The sequence below is a fragment of the Haliaeetus albicilla genome, chromosome 18 (assembly GCF_947461875.1).
Source record: "Haliaeetus albicilla chromosome 18, bHalAlb1.1, whole genome shotgun sequence".
Lineage (NCBI taxonomy): Eukaryota > Metazoa > Chordata > Aves > Accipitriformes > Accipitridae > Haliaeetus > Haliaeetus albicilla.
The window spans coordinates 14650849-14666360 of record NC_091500.1 but is presented as its reverse complement, the minus strand read 5'-3'; positions in this window follow the sequence as shown (position 1 = coordinate 14666360).

The window sequence follows — 15512 nt, the reverse complement described above, 5'->3', positions numbered from 1 at the left end:
AATTATCTATAGTAACTCTCAGAGCTCTTTCTTAGTCAGTATTCAGCAAACTAGTTACTCCCTATTTAAAGCTCTTTTTTCTTCGTTGTTTGGTACAGTACATGATTTGTTAGACTCGTTTGTTTGCATTTAATTGCTGATTTCTGCAAATATTCCACAAATAATTTCTCACCTCCTCCAGAGCTGTTAATTAGAGTTACCCTTTCATACAATTTCTAATTTAATTGCAGCACACTTGTTAATTGTCTCTATGTCAATGGTTCCATGTTTAGTTTCAGCAATTGCTATGTCTTTCTCAAATACTTCTTAACAATAATTCAAAATACATAAGTCAAACTGTGTGTTTTCCCAAGCATGGCATTATTATTAACTCAATTCTTCCATGCTGATGTAACTGTACCTCAAGGATGGCATATTAGCCTAGGGAAGCAGTTCTGGTTCTCAACTGTTCATCCATGGGAATATTTATGAATCTGAACAGAGCACAACTGAGACTTTCTAAGGTCAAAATATTTTCGCATCTTCCTTCTACGGTAATGTACTGAGGCACTTTTTCCCTAGTATTATTTCTAAACACCATTTTCATTGCCTCAACACTGTTTGCTAACAATTCCTTTTTGGTTTGCATTTTTTCCTCTCTGTCTGTTCTTGTGATGTCATTAACAACTGCGCAAGAAAACTGTAAAAGGCCACCATTCCCATACAGAGATCAGAAGGAGTAAACATCTGTTGTTGCCATCTCTACAAGTGCTGAATTTTCCTGGATGGTTGTTTTCAGTATTTATTTTCTACTGCACTTTGCTTTAAACTCAGATCTTTTACCATGCTTTTATGATTGGCCACATTTCTGTTTCTGGCATTCTGCTTTATTCAAAAGACTGTATTTTCTTTCAAAAGATGCACTGAATGACACTAAGTGCCTGTAGCCTCTTTTTCCTCAATAGCTCTGTGAATAGCTTACATCTTTAAGCTTGTCATCCTGATTACCACGCTTTTGCCACATAACATCTGAGACAAAGCTGATCAATAGAATAATGGTTACTGCACTGCAGTCTGTGAGGCGGATTTGCAGCTTGGCCTCCATAAGGTTGTCATCATCAATAGCAAGGGAATGGTTACACAGCTGATTTGCAGCAGTTCTCAACGTGTGTTAATTAAATCTGTAATATAGCTGCTAGGCAGCCAGATTTGCAGCCCTCCTGGACAGCATTTTGTAGCAGTTCAAAATATTGTAATTAAAAGCAAGATGCAATGAGTAACACATATATACAAAATTAACATGATTCCACATTGTCTTTTTAGGTTAAGCAAGCCATCTGAATGCCAAACTACTGTTCCAAAATCCTCCCTCCTTCTCTTATTGTGTGTAGTTCTATTTGGCGTTTGACAATCAGGTTGCAAGGGGCAGATCCCCAAAATCTATTCCCATATCAGTCATCCTTACAAACAATCGCATTGGAGTTACAAATTTCAGGACTGACCTTCAGCAGCAGTAACTTATAAAGAAACAAATTGTAACAAAATTGTTTCACATAGTTTTATTTAAAAAATACCGATGAAACACCTGATTGAGAAACAGCTATAAATCTAGTTTGGAATAGAATCAGAAGAGGAGATTTCTGTAATTGCATTTTAACATAAGTCTTAAATCCCTTTGGCTACATCTACACTGTTATTTATGAATGTGCTTTATTACTTCTCTGTGAAGGTGAATTTTTTATTTGTTCAAATACTGATATTTGGCTAAGTCTGCACCCATGTGTATTATGACTGCTTGGCAAACCATAAACATGAATCACAAGGAAGAGAAAATTTCAGAAACAACTGAACCCAGTAAGTAGCAGTGCTAAGGAACAGCAGTTTGATGGGATCTTTGAGACAGAGTTCAGGTTACGCAGTAAACCTTTCTCTGGAAAGCCTTTGCACATAATGTAGTCAGTCAGTGATGTGTGTGTTTGCGTGGGGGAAGATCCAGTCGTGGGAATCAACTCAGGAATGGCTGAGTCGTGTGTTTATTGTCCTGTGGTTGGATAGATGTAACAGGAAAGCGGTAACACTTGATTTTCCCAGGAGTGACAGCAAAAGTAGGGCACAATACTTTGAAGTTTTGTAATACTGCTCAATCTTTTGAACACAGGTTTGGTGACAGTTGGCCATCTGTGGCTGCTGTCCCTATTCTTTTTCTTAGCCTGTTTATCCTTGAATGAATGGTGTTACTACGGACTAGGGTTTCTCAGTCTGTGAGTAACATCAATCCACTGGGAAGTGTAAATGAAAGGTAGTGATGGGATCCGCTCCTCTTTTTCAGAAGACGCTGCCACCTGGGAAAGCCCCTTAAGCAACTTGAACACCTTCTGGAAACCCATACACACTCTCTCCTTTTGGTGCCTTGCTGAGGCAGTAACAGTATTCTTAACCAAGGGCAAGAAGAGAACGAAGCAGCCTACCTCAGCCTCTTCCATTGTCCATCACTGGGGAGACTTTGAAGATAGTTTTATCCCCATTCTGGGAAAGGGCCAAGAAGAAGGTCATTTGCTAAGGCCCAGTACTGATGGGTGGTCTCAGACTGAGGTCAGCTCTAGGCTCTGCAGTGCAATAAAGCCAACTATAAAATTACCATGATCCCATCTTAGATCCTGGTAGCATCAGCACTTGATACTGATATTGTAGCTTGTTGCCACAGTTTGCTGTTGCAAAGTAGCACATTAAATCATGTCGTTACTGCTAAGTGCTACTGCCCATCACAAATCTGCAACTACCATGAGTCTAGGACTACAGGATAGTTATGTCCTGCCTGAACCCCCTGGGGTAAGTGGCACTGGAACAGAAAACAACAGCACTGATCAAGAGAGAAGGAGTACAGATGCCTGTTGTGCAGATGTTGTAAAAGAGCAGCTGTGGGTCTTAGTGTGAACCCCAATGTTGCCTTTAGTTGCACATCACAGATAGATGTTAAGACTTTAGAGGCAAACTCAAGAGGAAACCAGAAGGGAGATCATTTCTTTAACTGCAGATGACGTTTAGTAGAAGCAAGCCTGGAAAAGTGAGAGAGTTCAACATAAAAGCTTTGCAACAGCTGGTCAAGGATTAGGATGAGCAGAAAGAAAAGTATGTGTCTGCCTCACTACTTCCTTACAGAGCTTAGGCCTAGAAAATGTGGCTATCATAGCTTACATGCCTGAGTGGAAACTTTGCATACTGCCACTGAGGACCCTCAGATTCCTATTTTCTCTATTCATAAAACATTTCTGTTGCCTGTCTGCAAGAGAGCCAACCAGGAAACAGGTATTGCATATATTACACTGTATAAATAGGTTCACCAATCAGACTTCTTGATTAGAGTTATCTCTACTGAATAGTTAAATTAATGCTGGCAAGAATTTATGAGGAAGCAATGATTCTAGATTTGTTTACAGGAAGTTATTTGTTAGTCAATTGGAAAAACAAACAAACTGCTGGATGCCATAAAAAGGCGAAGTTTGTGTATAATCTGTTTGTCATTAATAATTTGATTTGCTCTAGTTGTTTACTTATATGTGCTAAACTATTAAACATTATATACATTGTTATAATGTATTTATATCTATGCTTACAATGAAGAGGGTCCTCATTTTCAAGCTAGCCATACAAACCAAGAGGCAATTAAGCTAGGTATTGCATGGTACTTTAACTTGTAGTATAATTGTGATAGTATTTATAGGACATAAATAACTCCATAATTGCTAGATTTTATGGCTCACATTCTACCTTATAACAATTACACTACTACAGAGTAATTATGTGAATTAAATTATTTGTGCACCATGAAAACAGACTTTCTTGTACTTTGGGTTTACATAGTGTGCAAAATCTAACACAGTCTTTTTACTGTGTTAAACTGTGCTGTTTATTGGAGTGTCTCAGATTTAACCTTTATTCTTCATCACAACAAAAGGATATAGATATAGATATAGATAATCTATAGATATCGATTATATGGAGATTTGGATAAATATATACAAATTCCTAAAATACATCTGTCTCCTCACCAGTTTATTGCATGTGAAGCCTTAACCTCTAGAACTCTGAGCTGCAGGCTCACACAGTGACTGAAATAATTTGAAAATAAAAGGGATTTCTTTTCTCTACTAAGGTATAATGACTCTAGTGATGTGCATACCTTTGAACTACAGTTTTTCAAAGAAACATTAAAAAGGCAACCAAAAATTCACACCCCAACAGTTAAGAGTTATTTGCCTTTGTTTTCTCCCCGGATGTTTTGTTTCACTGCTCTCCTCCCTCTGCATTATTCTAGCACAAGTATTTGTGTAGTTGCTCTGTGAAAGGTTGCTGAAAAACAACTCAGCAGAATTAAATTAGTTATTTCTCGGGATTAGTTTGCTTATTTAGTTCTTTGGCACAGCTAGAAAAATACCTGTGCATCTGTAACACAGGAATTGGATAGGGAGGATGGGGAAACAGGTGACAGGAGCAGGAAAGGAGAAGTGCAAATGCTTACACCATCTCTAATAGTTGAAGAAAAGCATCTGTAGTTCTGAGTACTCTGATGAAGTCACATATCTCTTGCTCCTCAGATTTCTGTAATTCTATTTCATATGTAAGTCTTCCCTCCTAGGTTTTGAGCTTCGGGTTACGATCTCAGGCACATCATAAAGTACCGCTGCACCACACTGCATCCACAGCTCCATCCACACCACCCAGCTCCATACACAGGGAGGTAATTATGTGCCAGGGCACAGCCCTTTAATGCTGAGGGTGTTCTGAATGGATGCAGAGAAAGCTATGAGCGCTGGCATTTTGAGGATTGAGGGTTTGTACCACAGACTTTTTCCCATGCCTTCATACTGTTGAAATCCAATTTAAGGAATAATTTGCTGTTTCTGAAAAAAGCCAAATTAAGGAATTGGAAAGCTTACAGAAAGAAAATGTCTATGAAGTTTTTCATCTCTTGATAATTACTTTGAGACTCACCTAGGAAAGCAGTAACCAAAAGTTATTACCGTTCGTGAGTTCTCTGAAGGCCTGTGAGAAATGAATTAGTGTTCAGTCCTGTTCCCAGTGGACAGCCTTAATCACTACTGCTCTGTGCTTGTATACTTTTCAGCAAGAATGTGAAAATCTAAATAAAAATTGAGAAGAAAGTGGAGGGGCATTTGAACTAAAATCTTATGATGAAGTTGCAATACCTCTTTGAACAGATTTTTTTTTAAGTAAACTACAAAGGCAGTGACTTTTCTGTTGACTCTTAGGTCATGAAGGGACACTTTTGCCCATTGCTTTCCAGCAGAATGGTTTATCTCTTTAATACTGATCCAAGAGAGCATTTCAAGGCCTGAGAGTGTAATTGAAGCCTCTATCTTTGGGGGCAGGATTATAATTTTCTCTTCTTGCTTTCTTCCCCACATCCCAGTTGCTTACAGAAGCTTATACTCACATCTTTCTTCTACTAATGCAGTTTCTAGCTCATTCTGAACATTGTTTTTGCTTTCAGAGTGCAATTGTCTCATGAACTCCGTCAGTGCTCATGATCCTTTCAGCTTCACAGTTTCCATTTTTATTCTGAGGAATTTTTTGCCTTTTCAATAACTGATGATGCACACTGTCTCTATGCCCTTCAAAATGTTACACAGCTTAATCATCTCATCTTAATTTTTTGTAATGACAATAAATCTGAATTTTCTAGCCTCTCTTCAAATAGTAATTATAACCTGCAAGATACTTCATCAGCCTTTTCTCACTATTTTGTACAATTTCTAGGTATCTGGTCTGCTTGCTTTATCAAGGTGCCCAGATTTACTTACAATACTCCAGGTAAGGTCTCATTAGTTTTATCTATACAATGCCAACATCTAAAATGTTCTCTTCAGATATGTGTTCTCCTCCTCTATCTTTGCTGCAGTCTTTTCTAGTGTTCTGTTTATTTTTTTAATTGCTGCCAAATTTGAAGCTAATGATTTTACAAATTACATCATCAATCCTGCCAACACTGGCAGATCTAAAAACGGTACAACAAGCCAGACACTCCCCGTTCCTGACAGACTTACATATCAGTGCAGATCAGTTCTTCTTTGCATTGACAAGAGACTTGTTTTGCACATGCACCATGACCAGTGCTGTCTAGTGTTTTCAAATGTCCTGAGCTGACAGGTGTATGGAAGTTCACTAGACAGTAGCTTAAAGTAATATGATAGTAGTCTTCCAGTATAAGTGATCTTCATGACCAGATTTGTTAGCTCTCCATCAAATGTTCTTTTCTGAGTCAAAATGTTAAAATTTTTCAGTGGCTTTGATTGTCCCTAAGACAGGTGGAAGAGGGAACCTTCTCAGACTTATATGGCCATATAAGAGCTACTGAGAATTGGATCTCATCATAGCAATTCTCTATTGTGTGTTGCTTGATTGTTTGAGAGAACCACAGCTGCATGATATCACAAAGGATAAATAACACCTCTTAATGAAATCTAGTATTTTGCTATCAAGGTTTTAGGAGGCAAGGAGCTTCTGACACCTAGTCAACCCTGAGAAGTCAGACTTGCCTATGAAGAAGGCCACCAAAAATCGTGAGGATATTTTCAAACACAATTAGATACCTAAGTTGCTTAGTGGGCTCTTCTGCTCTAAATCACATAAGAGGTTCCTCAATTGATTTTCTTTTTGCCAGAGAAATACTTTGGTCTCCATTTACTTATTCTGCCTGGACCATAATGGGTGTGATGTGGTTCAATGCTTTCTGTTTCTGGATGTAGATTTGCAAATGGCATATACCCGTGTTCTATCATATCTACCTTTCATCATGGAGCTAGATCCATGAATAGAGGATCTGTCCCCTTTTTTTACTGTCCTTCATGACATATCCTTAACTTAAAAAGTTTAAAAATTTAAAAAAAATCCCTCTTCTCTTCTTCTTTTTTTTTTTTTTTCATTTTCAGATGTAGAGTGCACTTTTAGGTTTAGATATTGTGTTTGCATGTATAAACTTGGATATTTTACTTTATTAAAATAACCAATTTGCCAAAACTTCCTAGTCTAAAAGCTAAATCATTCAAATAATTCCTGATAACCTAAGCTTTCAGGTCTGTTGCTGTTTGTATCCACTGAAAATATCCCTGGTATCTTATCTGCATTTTGTGCTACCTGAAAGTACCAGCTAATCCTTAAGGGACTTCTTAAAGTTAACTCAAATGGTAGTCATAAAAAATAACTTGACATTTAAATTCTTAGAGAGTATTGATTATTACCCACGTTATTTCAGGCCCTCAGATGAGCTGTTATTTATGCCTTCAGACGTTTCATCTGTGAAACCACATCAAAGAAGTCAAAGATGATATATGCAAATATCTGCATTTTTCCCAATTTCAAATACCTCAAAGGTGGTGGTACCATCAGTGCACTGAATTAGTATGTTTCTCTGCACAAGATGCAATAAAGCTGAAATTTCTTAATTTCCATATGTTGCAAAGAACTTTTTTTTTAAAAAACGACTATTTTAACACAATTTTTAAGTTCCTGTTACTTTGAAACTTTTCTTCATCTGTCAGGTTGCAGAAGTTGACTTGTTTTGCTGAATGCTAATGTGGACTGTGTCCTCAGCATATTTTCACTTTGATAATGGAATGCCATATTATGCTTAAGGGTTTTTCATCTGATGTATTTTTGTATTGTTTATATACAATATATGCACCCAGTTTTGACTTGAGTGGGATTGATGCAATATTCTGGGCTACAAGTGTTCAAAAACTTGCTTAAAAATGTGGTTATGAATACCTTGGCAAAAATTTACTCATGGCAGAAAGGCTGAGTGTTATGATAGTGTTTTATAAGTTTTATAAGATTCCTCAGTCTAACTCCAGCCACTCATTTTAAATTGTCTTATGGCAGGAAACAAAAACTTACAGAGTTCTGGAGCTGAAAACTGATTATGAACCAAGTTAAAATTTAAAAAAAGAATCTTGAAATTAAAAATCCATAGATTAATGTATATTGGAAATGTAAAAGGAATTGCTGATTTCCTTGGTAAAGGAATAAATGACATAAATCAGCACCTGTCATTTAATCAATTTAAGGTTGGATCAATTAAGCATAGGAATGCATAGAGAAAGATGGCTACAGAGACTGGAATGACTGGATAATTCAAGATGCAATACCAACACCTCATTATATGTGAATAGCAATATTGGCAATTGTATGCATATGCCCACTGTCTTGCTAAATTTAAAGGGAATATAAAGGATGTCTTGCATTTCACCTTAAGGAAGAGAAAGAAGGCGTGTATTACACTAACAATAGATTGTAACAATACTGAGAGGGATTTGCTTTTCAGTAAACCTTTAGTCTATAGTAAACTGAACATTTGCAATATGTACTGTAAAACATATGAAATAGAGGCCAAAAGATGCCAGGTAGCGTGTAGAGATCTGCACATTTCTTTTATTATTTTATTCTGCTGACAAAACTGGCAGGTACCTCAGAGGTGTACCATTTTACTTCTTTTAACTGGCGTTTCTCATTTGTCACATTATACAGCTATGCAGTTGTGTCCCTACTGACACCAGAAAACTGATTAAACCAGCTGGTTTATGGTTTCTACTGGCTGTAGCTGAGTATATTCTGTTCTGTAACATATGGCACTTTAGGGCAGTGTGTTTGCACGGAGCTTGGGAAACAGAGTTGGATTCATGGTGTGTTCATTTGCTGAAGCATGTATGTGTCCTCATTCCTAAACTGACTGGCTGTGAAGGTCTTGTTTACACCTCTTATTTACAATGATTTTCTGTATTGTTTACTAAAGTTATTTTGCATCCTGTTGATGGTTCTTTGCTGACATCATTTGACTTCCAGCTCTTCTGATAAAGTAGGATACTGGATAACCCTCAGGCACTGTCTTTTATTCTTGCATTTCATATTTCTGCCATGACAAAGATTAAAATAAACTAGATGTCTTTCTGGTCTGTGGCCCCTCCGCTTTTCCTAAAGGAACAGGTAAAAAAAAAAAGAATATTTTAGAGATTTTTTTCTTAGTCTGACAATAAAACTATACTTATGTCTTAGACTTTCTCCCTCACTTAACTCTTCTTACCTTTTTGTTTTAAGAAGGTTTCTACAACATGACCTTTTCTCTCATGATGTATTTAATAGAATGCTATTATTTTTGTCATATTTTATTTCCTTTAGTTTATGTGTTAATGAGGACTGTTTGTTACTCAATATCTTATAAGTCTATTGCTATATTTAGTGCAGACAATTTCCTTATTCATCCAGAGTACATTTCTCATCTACATTTCAAGCATATCCAGGTTGTTTTAGTGATTCATTGCTTCTACATCTATGCTTTCAAATTTGGAGTAATCTTTGTTCTTTTTTTCTCCTATATGTAGGAAAAAATGTAACTCATTTTGTTACTAGGACTACAAATAGCAGTATATCACTCATGTATTTCATTGTATATTGAATTATGACTAGCTGATTAAATAATTTTGTATCTTTTCTTTTTCTTCTGTAATATATATTTTATTATACAACCATGCTTGTCCTTTGGGTTATTTTGCCCTACAGCTAATTCTTAGTATTACAGATTCTACGACTTAGATATATATACCTCCACTTCTGAATAATCATCAGGGACTCTTCACTTGTGTTTTGTCTAGGCGTTCTTGTCTTACTGATTCACCTTCTTTGAACTATAGTGCTATTACCTCATTCCTTTTTCTCCTAAGCAATCCTTTCTATAGTGTGATATATTCTTCAGCATTTGTCTGTATTGATTTTCATTTCCCCATTATGTTTCAGCTAAACACTTTTGCACTCAACTTCTATTCACAATTTTGGTTTTAACAATTACTTAGCATTGTCATGATCACTTTATCAGACTGGATGGAATTGCTTTTGTCTGGGAGTGCAAACTTAGGTCTCAGCTGCAGGCTTAAATGCCCACCAGCTGGAAAATTCATACAAGTAACAAAACTCCAGTAGGTGTTCCCCCGAGAATTCTCTTTGACTTGTTTCAAAATGAAGTTTGCATCATTGATTGAATTTGGACAACTAAATTTTTGGCTCTGAAATATCCTCAGATAGCAGTCACAACTATACAGTGGCCCAAAACACCTGTGCCATCTTCTACTCCCTCAAAGTTACACTGCTGCTTTTCCTCATTGTCGTGGTTTAACCCCAGCCAGCAGCTCAGCACCACACAGCCGCTCGCTCACTTCCCGCCACCCCATGTGATAGGAGAGAGAATCAGAAGATTAAAAGTGAGAAAACTTGTGGGTTGAGATAAAGACAGTTTAATAAGTAGAGCAAAAGCCATGCACACAAGCAAAGCCAAACAAGGAATTCTTTCACCACCTCCCATGGGCAGGCAGGTGTTCAGCCATCTCCAGGAAAGCAGGGCTCCAGCACACCTAACGGTGACTTGGGAAGACAAACGCCATCAGTCGGAACATCCCCCCCTTTCCTTCTTCTTCCCCCAGCCTTATGTGCTGAGCATGACATCATACGGTCTGGAATATCCCTTGGGTCAGTTGGGGTGAGCTGTGCCGGCTGTGTCCCCTCCCAACTCCTTGTGCCCCCCCAGCCTCCTCGCTGGTGGGGTGGGGTGAGAAGCAGAAAAGGCCTTGGCTCTGTGTGAGCACTGCTCAGCAGTAACGAAAACAACCCTGTGTTATCACCACTGTTTCCAGCACAAATCCAAAACAGCCTTATGCTACCTTCTATGAAGAAAATTAACTCTACCCCAGCCAAAACCAGCACACACACAGAGAACAGAGAATTGTTCTGTGGAACTGGCAATAGTTGTTGATTTAATTCCTCTTGGGAATCTTAACAGACTGACAAAGCGCTAGATCTCCTTGTAACTCCCCATACTTATCCTTGCAAATGGATTTGCAAAATCTTGTTGGCTTCTGTATCTGAGGAAAGGAATCTACCTTCTGCTAGGTATTTTTGAGATTTGACAAGTTGTCCTTCCAAAAGTTTCTCCTGTTGTACCCAAACATTTATTTGTATTTACATCTTTGTTTTGGGTAGTTTGGGTGATGTGTGAGTTTTCTTCCCTACCAGAAGTACATATATGTTTTTATAAATATCCTGCTTTTGACACTTGTTCTTTCCATGATCTGAGGAAGTCAGTGAAATGTTGGTTAAGCAAGCTTAGTTTTTTTAGAATGAATTGCTTCACTGATGTTACTGAAAGACAAAGTCACTGCTATCTAACAAGGCTGAAAAAATTTAATCTTAGTGATTCAATAGAAGCTAATAGTTGCCCTTTCTTCACAGTTTATATCTTTGTACTGAAAAGAGATATTATGCTGTTCACCAGGAAAGAAGACAAAATGACTTTCCTTGAAGCCAAAAAAGATATCAGAGATATTATCACGTATCTGTTAACTTTTCTACCAGACTCATTTTTCTTTTTAGAAATAGGATGGGAGTACTTTCTGAGACAGAACAATAATCGTCAATAATGGATTACAATTCTGCAGGCTGACTGTCCAGTTCTTTGAACAAAATGGTTGAAATTCTTTTTACTAATGACTGAGTCACTCTTAGTACCTTGTAGGTAAAAGTGTTATTGGATTCATGTAACTAAGAATAGCCAACATAATTAGCCTTTAGGAGTTATTATTACTCATTCAGGTGGTCATGCTGACTTCAAATGGGCTACAGAGGCCTATGCATTATTCAGTAAGGCCTGCAAGACTAAGTCTTTAAACTTTTACTGCAATACACTAACCAGTTTTTTTTAAAGATATTTTAATTATGTCTATGTTAGACATTTGATTCCAAAATAGCACTATGGAGTAGACAAAAATTAAGCATAGTGCACTTACCTCTCTTTTACAAGCAGAAAAATAAAGTGACTTGCCCAAAGCAAGATAGGTGACCAGCTTTGGAGGACAAATTAAAACAAAGGAATTTCTGCTTCAGATTTCTACATTATAGGCAAAAACATATATGTCTGTTTAATTTTATTTTGGTCTTTGTTTTAAACGTATATGTATTATATGAAGATTGATTTAAGCTTTTTGTAATTCACTCAGTTAAAATTTTTAATCACTATTACCTCCATCTCCCCTTTCAATTTTCTTTTCAGTCATAGCTTTTTCATTCTGAGATGAAATTCATTTATATTGTGGTTATAAACTAAATTTTTAAACAGTGAATTCCTTAGAATTTTTTTTTGTGATGAATTTTCCTGAAATTGTGCAGAGGAAAGTATGCACTCTAATCTGGACTATTTCTCTTTAGAGCATCTCAAAGAAAAGAGATTTTTGCACTGCTATGTTCTGAATAATCTTTTTCATTCTTGTTCTGCATAAAATAATTTTTAATTGAATTCTATTTACTGAATGAATATTGATGATCATTAATTATTAGAATAATATTAGTTCATTATTCTTGTAAACTTTTTTGGCAGCAGTTTATCAATATGTTGAAGGAATTCTGAATTTTATTTTGTTCGTCTAAGAAAATGAGCGTGCTAAGTATTGGTTGGTTGGTTTTGGAGATATAGACAGAGGTGTAAATACTGCCTTGTCACTTAGCCTTTGATAAAATACCTGTGTATGTGAAATAGGATACTCACATGTGTGCAGCAGCATCTGCCTTTTACTCTGATCCATTGAGAGTTTTGCTTTCATCTACTTTGGCTGGGACAAAAGAAGAATCTCTGCCAGGTAGAATCATGGCACCATCCTCTGTGATCAAACCAGCTGTGCTTTGTTTCCAGCCAAAGAGCAGATAGCTTTCAGTGAATCCTAGTTCTTTCCAGCTTCTAATTTACTGAATAAATTCACACTATGAAAGCATCACTAATGATATCAGCAACCAAAGACTATGCAGCCACCTATTTGCTTCTCTCTAATATTAGTACCTGTGACCTAGCAGTAGTACAAAATACTTCCTTCTTTCTGGATGTACTTAATAGAATTTTATGTAATTTTAATTATTATATTCTTTAAATAGTATGTATTTTTATTACATAAAGGGTAAGCACAAGAGTGGTTTTATTTCCACCTGTTTTGTAGTGACTTTGGGTCAAGGTCAGACCTGATTTAAGAGGGTAGCACAGCTCTGACAAATATTCTCTTATGCTTATACCAGTGAGTGACTTCTTTCATAATATATCACAGTCTCATTTTGCACTGCTTGTAGTGATGTTTGGTACCAAACTGATCAAATGCCAATTCCCCAGTTGAAAGCTGTAAGACTGCACAGTTTCTGCATTGGAGAAAATGCTGTTTGCTCAATTCCATCTCTATCTGTTGGATCATTCAGCAGGAGAGCTAACTAAATGACAGTTCTTTTCAGCTGAAATGGACTCACAAACTAGTGCAAATTGAATGTTTGCTTCTAGCAGATACCCTTTCATTGCTCTGTATTCTCTGGTTTTATGTGCAGGGGAATCCAAAAGCAAAGAAATTTCTACTATCGTTCATCCACCTCTGCATTCTAGGCTTATAAAAAAATTGTATTCTACCTTAGACCAGTTCTGAGTTCAGCTTGTGCTTGGTTCTGTTTTCACTCAACCATCCAAAGATTTGGTGTTGTAGCGGGTTGACCCTGGCTGGATGCCAGGTGCCCACCAAAGCCACTCTATCACTCCCCTCCTCAGCTGGGGAGAGAAAGTATAATGAAAGGCCGAAAGGCTCGTGGGTTGAGGTAAGGACAGGGAGAGATCACTCACCAATTACCATCATGGGCAAAACAGACTTGACTTCAGGAAATTAGTTTCATTTATTACCAAACAAGAGTAGGATAATAAGAAATAAAACCAAATCTTAAAACAACTTCCCGCCACTCCCCCTTCTTCCTGGGCTCAACTTTACTCCTGATTTTCTCTACCTCCTCCCACCGAGTGGCAGAGGGGGATGGGGAATGGGGGTTGGGGTCAGTTCATCACACATTGTCTCTGCCGCTCCTTCCTCCTCATACTCTTCCCCTTCCTCCAGCGTGGGCTCCTCTCTCCACGGGGCCACAGGTCCTGCCAGGAGCCTGCTCCAGCACGGGGTTCCCACGGGGTCACAGCCTCCTTCGGGCATCCCCCTGCTCTGGCATGGGGTCCTCCCCGGGCTGCAGGTGGAGATCTGCTCCCCCGTGGACCTCCCTGGGCTGCAGGGGGACAGCCTGCCTCACCATGGTCTTCCCCATGGGCTGCAGGGGAATCTCTGCTCCGGCGCCTGGAGCACCTCCTCCCCCTCCTTCTGCACTGACCTGGGGGTCTGCAGGGCTGGTTCTCTCACATGTTCTCACTCCTCTCTCTGGCTGCCGTTTCTGTGCTGCAGCAACTTTTTCCCTTCTTAAATCTGTTCTCCCAGAGGCACTACCACTGTCACCAATGGGCTTGGCCTTGGCCAGCGGCAGGTCCATCTTGGAGCTGGCTGGTATTGGCTCTGTTGGACACGGGGGAACTTGTAGCATCTTCTCACAGAAGCCACCCCTGTAGCCCCCCCACTACCAAAACCTTGCCGCGCAAACCCAATACAGGTGTTTATTCAATGGTGAGGTGTCTCTGTAATGACAAGTTCACAGTTCATTCTGAAGCAGTGTTTCTACATTATGTGTGCTCTTTGTTTCCCACTGAATAAGCGTACGATTACACCAAGAATGCATTAGAAAAGGAAATTCTATTTCACCTTATAAAGACTGTAAGGAACCATATGTTATACTGTGACCTAGAAACTAAGGAGAGTTAGAATAGCAGATCTTATGCTACTTCATAGCAAAAGTGAGCATGCTACAGACGTATGATACAGATTTTTAAACCAAATGCTGGCAAGGCTTTTAAACAAGTGAAGATAATTCAGACCAAATACTTACATTTTTTCCTGCTTCACCAATACATTTGAACTGCACCAAATACAATGTGGGCAACATCACAGTAAGAAAAATTATAAAAAGGATTGCTATTGCTAATCAAATAATTTCTTATTAATAAACCAATTAGACTTGAGGGGTAATAAGAGCTTTTAAAAATAAATAAGGAGATTATAGGAATGTGTTTGAAGACAAAATAAAATTTTCAAATAAACAGTTTTTCAGCTGTCAAATAAGTATTAATCCTCCAAAACAGTTAGCTGATACTCGTATCTATTACTCAATCTAAAACCACAACACACTTCACTGTGTTTCCTAATAGTGCAATCTGTTCACTGAGTTTTTCTTCTGTTATATCATGGATAACTCAGTTGATGTCAATAACGATAATTTAATTTGAATTTGCTTGATAAGAACCATGTTATCATACTTTTGTGTTTGTTGAGAAAATATGAAAATAAGCTATTTATTAAGAAACATTTGTAATGGTCACTCAATTTGCTAACAGTTAATTTCCATGTTTGTCCTGGTTTCAGCTGGGTTAGAGTTAACTGTTTTCCTAGTAGCTGGTACAGTGCTATGTTTTGAGTTCAGTATGCGAAGAATGTTGATAACACTGATGTTTTCAGTTGTTGCTCGGTAGTGTTTAGACTATAGTCAAGGATTTTTCAGCTTCTCATGCCCAGCCAGCGAGAAAGCTG